The sequence below is a fragment of the Triticum urartu genome, chromosome 2A, assembly GCF_056163025.1.
Source record: "Triticum urartu cultivar PI428250 chromosome 2A, HENAU_Tu73, whole genome shotgun sequence".
NCBI lineage: Eukaryota > Viridiplantae > Streptophyta > Magnoliopsida > Poales > Poaceae > Triticum > Triticum urartu.
In genome coordinates this window covers 693199265-693208947 of record NC_141874.1, presented here as the reverse complement: position 1 = coordinate 693208947, position 9683 = coordinate 693199265, and positions in this window count along the sequence as shown.

Sequence of the window (9683 nt, the reverse complement as noted above, 5' to 3'; positions counted from 1 at the left end):
CATGCCAACAATTGAGTGGAACAGGGAGAATCCTGACCTTACTCCAGGAACCGTATTCGAATCGATGGTGGACTGTCGTAATGGAGTGACTACGTATTGCATTCTCACTGAAAACTCTTATGAGCTTGATAAGAGTGAGCCAGGAAGATTCTCTGTTCATTGCCCTTATGATAGGTGTAGGTGGATATTGCATGCATCCACTATGCGAAAGAGCACATTGATTTAGGTATTACAACTGAATATTGTTATCAGATAATTTATCCATTCTATATTCAGATCATGTGTACTGTTTCTTAATTGTATTTGATATCATTTTCATTTTGTTTCAGATAAAAAGCAATCCACACGGGCACACTTGCCCACCTGCAGGGGGAGGGGGAAAGGACAAATCTAAGCTTGCAAAGACTAGGTGGGTGGCAGATGCAATCTTGGATTGGGTGAGGGAAACACCAACAATTGGTCCAACAACACTCCATGGGAAGCTATTTGAGAAGTACAATATTAGTGTACAATACATTAAGATTTTCTATGCTAAGGAAAGGTCTCTTGATAGGATTAATGGTCCATGGAATGAGAGTTTTTAGTTGCTTTACACCTTCAAAACTGAAGTGGAAACGGCTAGTCCAGGGAGTGTTGTAGAGATTGACAAGCATACATTTAAGTACAAATTAAAAGGGAAGACAATCGAGAAGGAGTGCTTCAGGAGGGCTTTTGTTTGTTTCAAGGCTTGCTGGCAGGGGTTTCTGAATGGTTGTAGGCCCTATTTGGCTGTCGATGCGACTGCTTTGAATGGAAGATGTAGAGGCCAGCTAGTAGCAGCTTCTGCAGTTGATGGACACAACTGGCTATTCCCAGTTGCATTTGGTGTGTTGGAGGTAGAGAGTGAGGAGAGTTGGGTCCGGTTTCTGCAGCAGTTGCGCAACATTATAGGTACACCCTCAGGTTTAGTTATACACAGAGATGCTTGCAAGGGTTTAGAAACTGCAGTAGAAACTATATTCCCTGGAGTGGAACATAGGGAATGTATGTGACACCTAGCGCAAAATTTTAAAAAGAAATTCAAAGGCAAAGTTTATGATGAGAATCTATGGCCAGCATCATACGCCTGCAGGTTGAGGAAGCATGAGCACCATTTGAGAGTGTTGTATGCTCATAATCCTTTGGTGAAGGAGTACATGGATGAACATCATGGAAAGCTGTGGTCAAGAAGAAAATTCAATGAAATCTGCAAAGTAGACTATGTGACCAATAACCTCGCTGAGTGTTTCAATGCAAAGTTCAAGTCAGTGAAAGGCCTTTTGTTGTGGCAAGCATTTGATAAGATCAAGCAGATGATCATGGTAAAGATGGCTCTTCGTAAAAGAATTGCAGAAACACAATATGTTGGCCATCTTATGCTCCCATCTCTGATTAAGGCATTGCATGCCAAGGCAAGAGGACTAAGAATGAAATGCATTCGACCGTCGACATACAAGGCTGAGGTGACATACACTAACTGTAAAAATAGGGAATGGAGATATCCAGTGAACCTTGCAACCAATGAATGCAGTTGTAGGCAATGGCAGATCCGTGGAAACCGTGCATACATGCCCTATATCTCATGACTGTTATTGGAGGTGAAGATGGTGAATTTGATTAGTATTGCTCTGAATATTTCTCTGTTGCCAAATTTAGGGCTGCTTATGCTGAAAATGTGCCTGCACTCTTGGGAAAAGACCAATGGAACATAGTAGACCCAGAGTTCAAACTCCATTCTCCTGTACTGACTAGACCCACAGGAAGACCAAGTAAAAACAGGATAAGAGCTGGTGAAGAGGGTCATGTAAAAAAACAGCGTAAGTGCAAAAGCTGTGGTATCTTATGGCATATTTCTATGCGTTGTACCAATCTAGTTGATGCATCATTTGGAGAAGAGGAAAAATGGGCAGCAGCAAATGTAGAGGAGCATGCAACAGCAGAGGAGAATGCAGCAAGTTTGATGATAATGCAGCAGCAGAGGAGAATGCAGCAAGTTTAGAGAATGAAGCAACTGAAGTAGCAGCTTGGTATGTGTGCAATCTATCCATTTTTTGCATTTGTTCTATTTTTTATCGATGGCTAAACTTATTTCTGCTTGACCCAGCTCTAGGATAATTAGAGGCACAAGACTGAAAAGACCTAGAGAGGAAGAAACTTTGGTTGAACCATCATCTGATGCGGAATTTGAAACCATGGCTTATGAAGTTATTTTGTCTGAAGTTCCTTTAAAGGTTAACTGATCATCACTTGCTCGATCAGTCAAAGCTCAACAAAACCGCCACCACCAGTAGTGAAGATCAGAAGAAACAAGACAAAGCTTTCAAAAGCACAAAATATCCCAGCCAGGGAAACCAGAAGCAAGATGGTTAACCCATCCCGGAACACAAGGAGCAAGGCAAAGATTTGAATTTGAACTTGAATGCAAGTCATAAACTTTGAACTTTAAAGATTTGTAATAAGGATTTTGTCGTCAATTTGAAGTACTGTGAAAACTTGTAAGGTGTAATAATTCTATATGTAAACTTTGAATTTGAACTACTGAGGCAAACTTTGAATTTTAGGCAAACTTTGAATTTGAACCAACACTTCAGTCCTTCCCCTGTGGTGTGAGTTGCACAGTCTGATGAACTATTATAAATGTTAGGTGATCAATCCGATCTCTTTTGCGTCTACAAAACTTGTAGTCATGAGAAATGTGCTCCAAATGAGCTCCCAAGCTAGGGTAAGCAGCCCCATTTGTAATCAAGTTTTTTTGGACCTACTCCAAATGAGCCAAATATTTTTTATTATCACCAAATCAATCTATAAAGTGTAGGTTCGAAGAATCACTATTTATTGAATTAATCTTTCTATTTTTACATTTTTTTCAAAAAAATACTTTAATATAAAAACCATTAAAAACACATTTACAATATGAAAATGGAAAACTAAGTTCAGATCCTTCTTATTCACTTTGAAATCAAGCTTTGGTGATCCTTCTTATTCACTTCACCTAACCCTAGCTCCCAACGTCAGCCGTCTGATCATACCCTAGCGCCAAGCGATAGCCCTCAGATGTGGTCTTCTAGAAGTAATCCAAGGGCAGGCTGCGAGCAGGCTCCGGGCCGTTGGATCACATGGACGGTTCCGCATCGCTCTATCGTGGGGCGATCCACGAGAGGCGATCCACGAGACTTGTTGGTTGTGCCTCCCCTTTCTTCAGGTACCCCCTTTGTTCTGGTGCTTATTCTGTAGTGACGAGAGGAGCCACTCCTCCTCTGCTTCTTCTTCTCCGGCGACGAGAGGAACCACTCCTCTACTTCTTCTTCTCCGGCAACTTTGGGCGATATGTCGAGCTCCACTTCAGCCTCTTGGCCCTCGTGGACCCAGTATGGTCCACTTCCCATGGAGCAATATCCTGATTGCCCATGCAGCGCGCCACTGATACGATTGACTTCGAAGGAGGTCAAGAATGGCAACTATGGGCACGAGTTCGTGAAATGCGAGAGCAAGCTAGAGGGGCAGGTTAGATCTCATGATTTTTCTCTGATTTCTTTTTCTATTTGCTTCTAATTCTTTTTCGATCTGGGATTTAGGGTTCATGTTTTCGTTTCAGATCGTGAAGAAATGCACACATTTTGAATGGCTAGATGACTATGTTAAGCAGATTAAATTCAACGGGGCCCCAACCCAGGAGCTCAATCTGCCGCCAGCAACAATGAATTTGGTCTCTGAAAGTGCTGCTCTGACACTTGGGGATACATATCTGAAGGGGGAAATAAATAAGATGAACAAGAACTTGAAGCAGATGATTCAATTGAACAAGCAGGCGAATCTGATAGCTTTAGGATTTTATCCCTTTTATTTTTGTGTAGTTGCTCTAGGATTTGCTTACTTGCTGTTCATCACTTGTTAGAGATGTTATTAGTGTGGTGGCATGTGCTCTAGGATTTGGTTAAATTTGTGGATCATGTGCTCTACGATTTGCTTAAATTTGTGTATCATGTGCTCGATGGTCTGTGTTGCTTAATTTGTGGATCATGTGCTCTATGCTCTGTGTTGCTTAATTTGTGGATCATGTCAGTTTCGGGTACCCGTCAGTTTTGTACACTTTCAGTTTCCTCAGTTTCGTCAGACAACACCGACCGCAGAAGAAGAAAAACGTAGTTCTAGGGCCCAAATTGAAACTAAGCTTTGGTTGGGCCGTCTCATTGCGTTGAGTGTCGAAGGCCCATGCGCTGGCTCTATTTTTTCCCTTGATTATTACCATGGTAAATCCATTTATTGCCATGCCGAACAAAAATAGTGCATGATGGTAAATCGATTTATTGTTGGACTTGCACATGTCAAATTTATTTGTACATATCATGGCAATTTCCTTCTGTATATTGCCTACGGCACAACACTTCCATTTTTTGACATGCCGGTATTATAAACAAGTTTTTGTTGCAAGAAAAATATTGTACGATTTTTTGTTTTTATTTTTTATTAAGAACATGTCAGACTTAATTATGTAGATCATGATATCCATCTGAAACCACGTCTAAAATAAAGTCTGGTGGCACCATTAGCCAGCATATCCATCTAGAGAGCATGTCTAGGCTCGGCTATGAGACCATATCCATCAAGAGAGCTTGTCTACGGCTCAACTACGGCACCATATCCATCGACCGATATCTCACGTAGCAAGCATACATCCATAACATAAAAAGTAGCAACCATAGCATACTTCTTACATAAAACATAGGGTACCCTAAACCATAGCATAGTCCACAAACTATTCAAAAATTTGCTTGATTTTGTTCATACAATATACGGAATAGGGCCACCAACAATTCAACTACTTCATTATCCGTGCGTGCGAAAACTTGACCCTACTCTAAATGGGCGAAAACTTGACCCTACTCTAAATGGGCGAGAACTTGCTGGTTTTCATTAAGGAATACTCAGTCATTGATTGATTTAGAAAAATGGCTCTTGTACGGCACCATATCAATCTAGCGATTTATTTCACGTCAAATAAGATAGAAATAGCAAGCAAAAACACTAATGACCAACGACATATCAAATAAGGGTAGCAAGCATAACAAAGTTCTTAGGGGATAACATGACAGAGATTAAAAGTTCACAGTACAACCAACGACATAATTAAGATAGAAATATATAAAAGATAAAAAGCCCTAACACCCTAGGGCAAGACAAGCTCACGATCGAGACCGGGACTTCACCACCATCTTCACCGCGCCTTCTCTTCACCGCTCCCTCTCCATGCCATCCTGGCCGATGTAGTAGGCGAGGTTGTGCATACCATCACGGGTGGGGAAGATGCAGTCGAAGTTTGTGAAGATGTTGTGGGTTGTGAATGCGATAAATTCACATCCACACCAAAACACCTTGCCGAGGAGGTAGTACGCATCAAATATGTTGGTGAAGGTGACGGTGAGCCCTATCGGCGGAGTCCTGGAAATTGGACGCACTTCCTCCAGTCGGAACATCACCGGCGAGCCCGCCGGGAGGGGGGCGAAGCCCGCATGGAGGAACCACTCGGCAAACCCCCTTGCACCCCTCCAGCGTGAGAACGCCCACACGTGGAGCGTCCTCTCCACGACGACGCCGTCCGGATACCGTCTCTCCGGCACGGTCGGTGGGAGCTCGAAGGTGGGGCCGGTGTACTGCATCATCGCCTCGCTTTGAGAATGCTCTGGGTTTTGTGAAGAAGAGAAGGGGGCGGCGCAAATGGATGTGTGGAGAATAGGTGAAGGGGTGATGGTTTAAATAGGGAAAGGGGAAGTGAAGGGGAGTGGCACCGGCCGCGCTTTGGATTTGCTACGTTCAAACGAGCCGCGCCGATCGATATGCCACTTTAATTGCCAACAGGTTTTAATTGCCACGTTGAATAGATGCGAGTGGATCGAAAAGTGTGAAACAATGCTCTACATCAAGGAGACACACGTGGGATATGATACGAACCAGCGGCAGCAACCGTCCCTACGTCCGTGGCGGCTCACGTGAAAATGAGGTCGGTCAGCGTCCATGGCGGCTTGATACGTCTCCAACATATCTAAATTTTTTATTGTTCCATGCTATATTATATTCTGTTTTGGATGTTTAATGGGATTTATTATACACTTTTATCTTATTTTTGGAACTAACCTATTAACCGGAGGCCAAGCCCAAATTGCTGTTTTTTTGCCCGTTTCAGTGTTTCGCAGAAAAAGAATATCAAACGGAGTCCAAACGGAATGAAACCTTCGGGAACGTGATTTTCGGAACAAACGTGATCCAGAGGACTTGCATTCTATGCAAAGCATCGAACGAGGAATGTCGGGGGTTGGGTGCGACATATGCCAAAGGATGGCTTATCATGGTGGGAGCGAGTAGAACGTCGCCGGTGCCCGGAAGCGGGATGAGGCGTAGACACGAACGCCGACGTACTTTGCCCAGGTTCGGGGCTCTCCTAGGAGATAACACCCCTAGTCCTGCTCTGTGGGTTCTCCGCATGATCACTAAGGCAAAGTGAATACAAGGTTTCTCCTCGAGTTGTATGCTGAAGGTAGGAGAAGGTAAGGCTAGCTCTCTCCTTCCTATATGATCTGGTCTAGTTCTAATGGGTTCGAACCCTTTGCATGGGTGCCCTGGGGGATTTATATAGGCCTACCCCCAGGGGTACAATGGTAATTCGGCTGGGCGCAGGGCCCAGCCGTCAGTCTCTTCGGTTGCCGTCTTCTCCGCCGACTGCTGGGGCCCGCCGACTGGTCCGGTACAGAGCCGACAGGCCGTGTCCGCCGCTTGTGGGTCTTGCCGGCTGCTGATCACCGTAGCCATGCTTCTAATGACGCGGGCTTGGTCATGGGGTCGTGGCTACAGCTCCGCCGCCTGGCGGGCGATTAGTGTAGCCACTTCCTGTCTCGTCTGGTTAATGGCGCGTGGGACCCATGGGAGGGGCATGCCGACTCCCCGGGGCCGACTCCCAATGGGTCCGACTGGTGACGCTCTCGCCGTCTTCTAGACTCTCACTGACTGGTGGGACCAGTCGTCCCTAGGTCGTACAGACAGGCCGTCATGGGTGCATGACTCTACCCACTGGTGCTGATGTCAGGGATGGCATGGCAACAGTGCCGCGCCGGACGTCTCTGCACGTACGGCGCACTGTGGCCACGCCAGCCTCTAGAAAGAGAAGGGAGTGGGCTTCACTGTAGCCACTCCCTGTCCCGTCCCCCTTGATGAGGGCATGGGTATCCGTTGGTGCCGTGGGCCAACTCCCCATGGCTGGCTTCTCTGGAAGCCACCAGATAGGAGTCGACTTGTCTTGGACTTGCCTCCCGGACTCGGCCGCGAGTGAGAAGTCGGCTGTTCCTCCAGCCGGCTTCCAGAAGGCGGCTCTTCGTCTTGGCGTTTTGAGGGGCGCAGCCTGCCCCGATGCCTAGAAAGGTTCTGGGCTTCGGGTCACCCTACCCATGGCCCATTACTCCGAAAGTAGTCCCCGAAGCTGGTGATGCACCACGGATGATCAACCGAGGAGCCTCAGCAGTTTTTCTCTCCGGGTGCTCGTGGTGAGAACCTCGTTCGACTTCTGCCGGGCAGACTAGTAGGAGTCGGACTCGCCCAATTTGACATGTCCAACATTTTCGAATGCTTCGGCGGGATCCAAGTGGCGTACTAGCTAAGCTTCCAGGCCGTCGCCCGTTTCGGGCCTGTCACATGGCAACACGCGGCCGGGCCAGTCTGCCCACCCACGCGTGTGACGGGACAGGCCTATGGGCGGGGCCTGCCACTACCGCACCCCGGCACGCGAGCGGATCCGCTGCGGTCGTGGGGGACGGTTTGGGTTCCCGTGGAGTTACTGCGCGCGGTAACTTTGCGCGATAAACATGGGGGTCGTGGGGTACACTAGTGCAAAACCGGGCAATAGCACCGGTTCGTAAGGCCCTTTAGTGCCAGTTTAGGAACCGGCACTAAAGTTTCGGCACTAAAGGCCCCCCCTTTAGTACCGGTTCAGCATGAACCGGTGCTAAAGGGGATCCACGTGGCACGAGCCAGCTCCGGGGGCCGGGAGCCCTTTAGTACCGGTTGGTAACACCAACCGGTACTAAATGGTTGTGGGGTTTTTGGTTTTATGATTTCTTTTTCATTTAATTTTGTGTTTTCCATTTTAATTCTTTTTCATTTGCTGGTATTTTACGGTACTACACATTGTACACGTTATGCATATATATATATATATAGAATTTTTAGTAGAACCAACCATATATATATATCATCAATGTCTCACAAACCACCATATTAATTTACACATACACACATGTATAGCTATATACAATTTCTCCTACATATGCATGTTGCCTTCGGAGCCAGTGGTATTAGCCTAATTGGTGCCTTCGGAGCACGATGACAATTGGAAGTGGTTCATGGGGGCGGTAGCGGGTAATAGTATTCTCCCTTCGGATTTATGACCTAGTCGAGCAAAAATCCCGCTATTTCCTCTTGAAGTGCTTCTACGCGCTCCATTGGTAGGAGCTTGTCCCGCACCTCTTTGAACTGTTAAGAAGGAGATCAATATGCATGTGTATTAGTTGTGTGACTAGATATCGATAATGGTGTAAAAATTGTGAATAGTGTTCTGACAAGTGTACCCATTCCTGTCTTTGAGATCTGCTCCTTTCGGACGCCATCATGCGAATGTTCTCGCAAACGTAGAATGCACACAGATCAGTCTCCTGCGCCTGCTTCAGGGCCTTTATTACGAGAATGGAATTTAATTTGATCAGACAATAATTAATCAAGCATGATAATTAAAGAGATGGCAGCTAGCTAAGCTAGCTAGTACTACTTAATTACTTACCTTGGATCGAAACCATTTCAGCTTTGGTTTCCATTCGCCTTCCGTGACGCTGATGAACCTTGCCCAAGCCCTACCCGCCGACAAAGAAAATGAATAAAGGGCTTATTAAATAGTTCATGTCATGAAATTAATGACGAACTAAATAGGCCGAGATATATAGTTAATAATGATTGAAATTACCTGTTGACTATCCCAAACAAGATGTTATAGTCACTATTTGCTTTGAGTAGCGAGTCCAGTATTTCAACTGTTCCGGCGTCAACTTTAATGATACACAAGATCCAGTGAAATCTGCATGCACACACGTTTGCATGTCTTAATTAAGCGGGCATATGTAAGCAAAAACATGTAGCTAGCTAGTAGGCAAAAACAGAGAATTTGTAGTACAAGAAAGTGTGACTCACTGGAAGTTGTAAGGAAGTAGTATATCTTCATTGTATTTGAGGCACTTCAAGAACTCTAGCATGCTGTCCTCTACCTCTTTTTCTTGATGCTTGTTCATTTTCCATGTGTATTCATTAACGGTGTTTGGGTCAACGAACCCAATGCCATAGCGTCCACCTTTTCTCATTTCATACATCTTCATCCTGCATAATACCACAGAAAAGAATATAGTGAGGATAATTACAGGTAATGATTGATCAAAAGGATCACTACAGCTAGCTTGAGACTTAAATTACAGAAAGAAATCACTTACAGATAATAGCAACTGACGATAGATTTGTCGAGTGCGTCTTGATTGTATAACTGAAACAGTTCAGGATACTCAACGGCCACAGCTTTCTCATGGTAGTAATCATCCTTCTTGACATTCACCATGAGGGACTCTCGATTGGATCTCTTG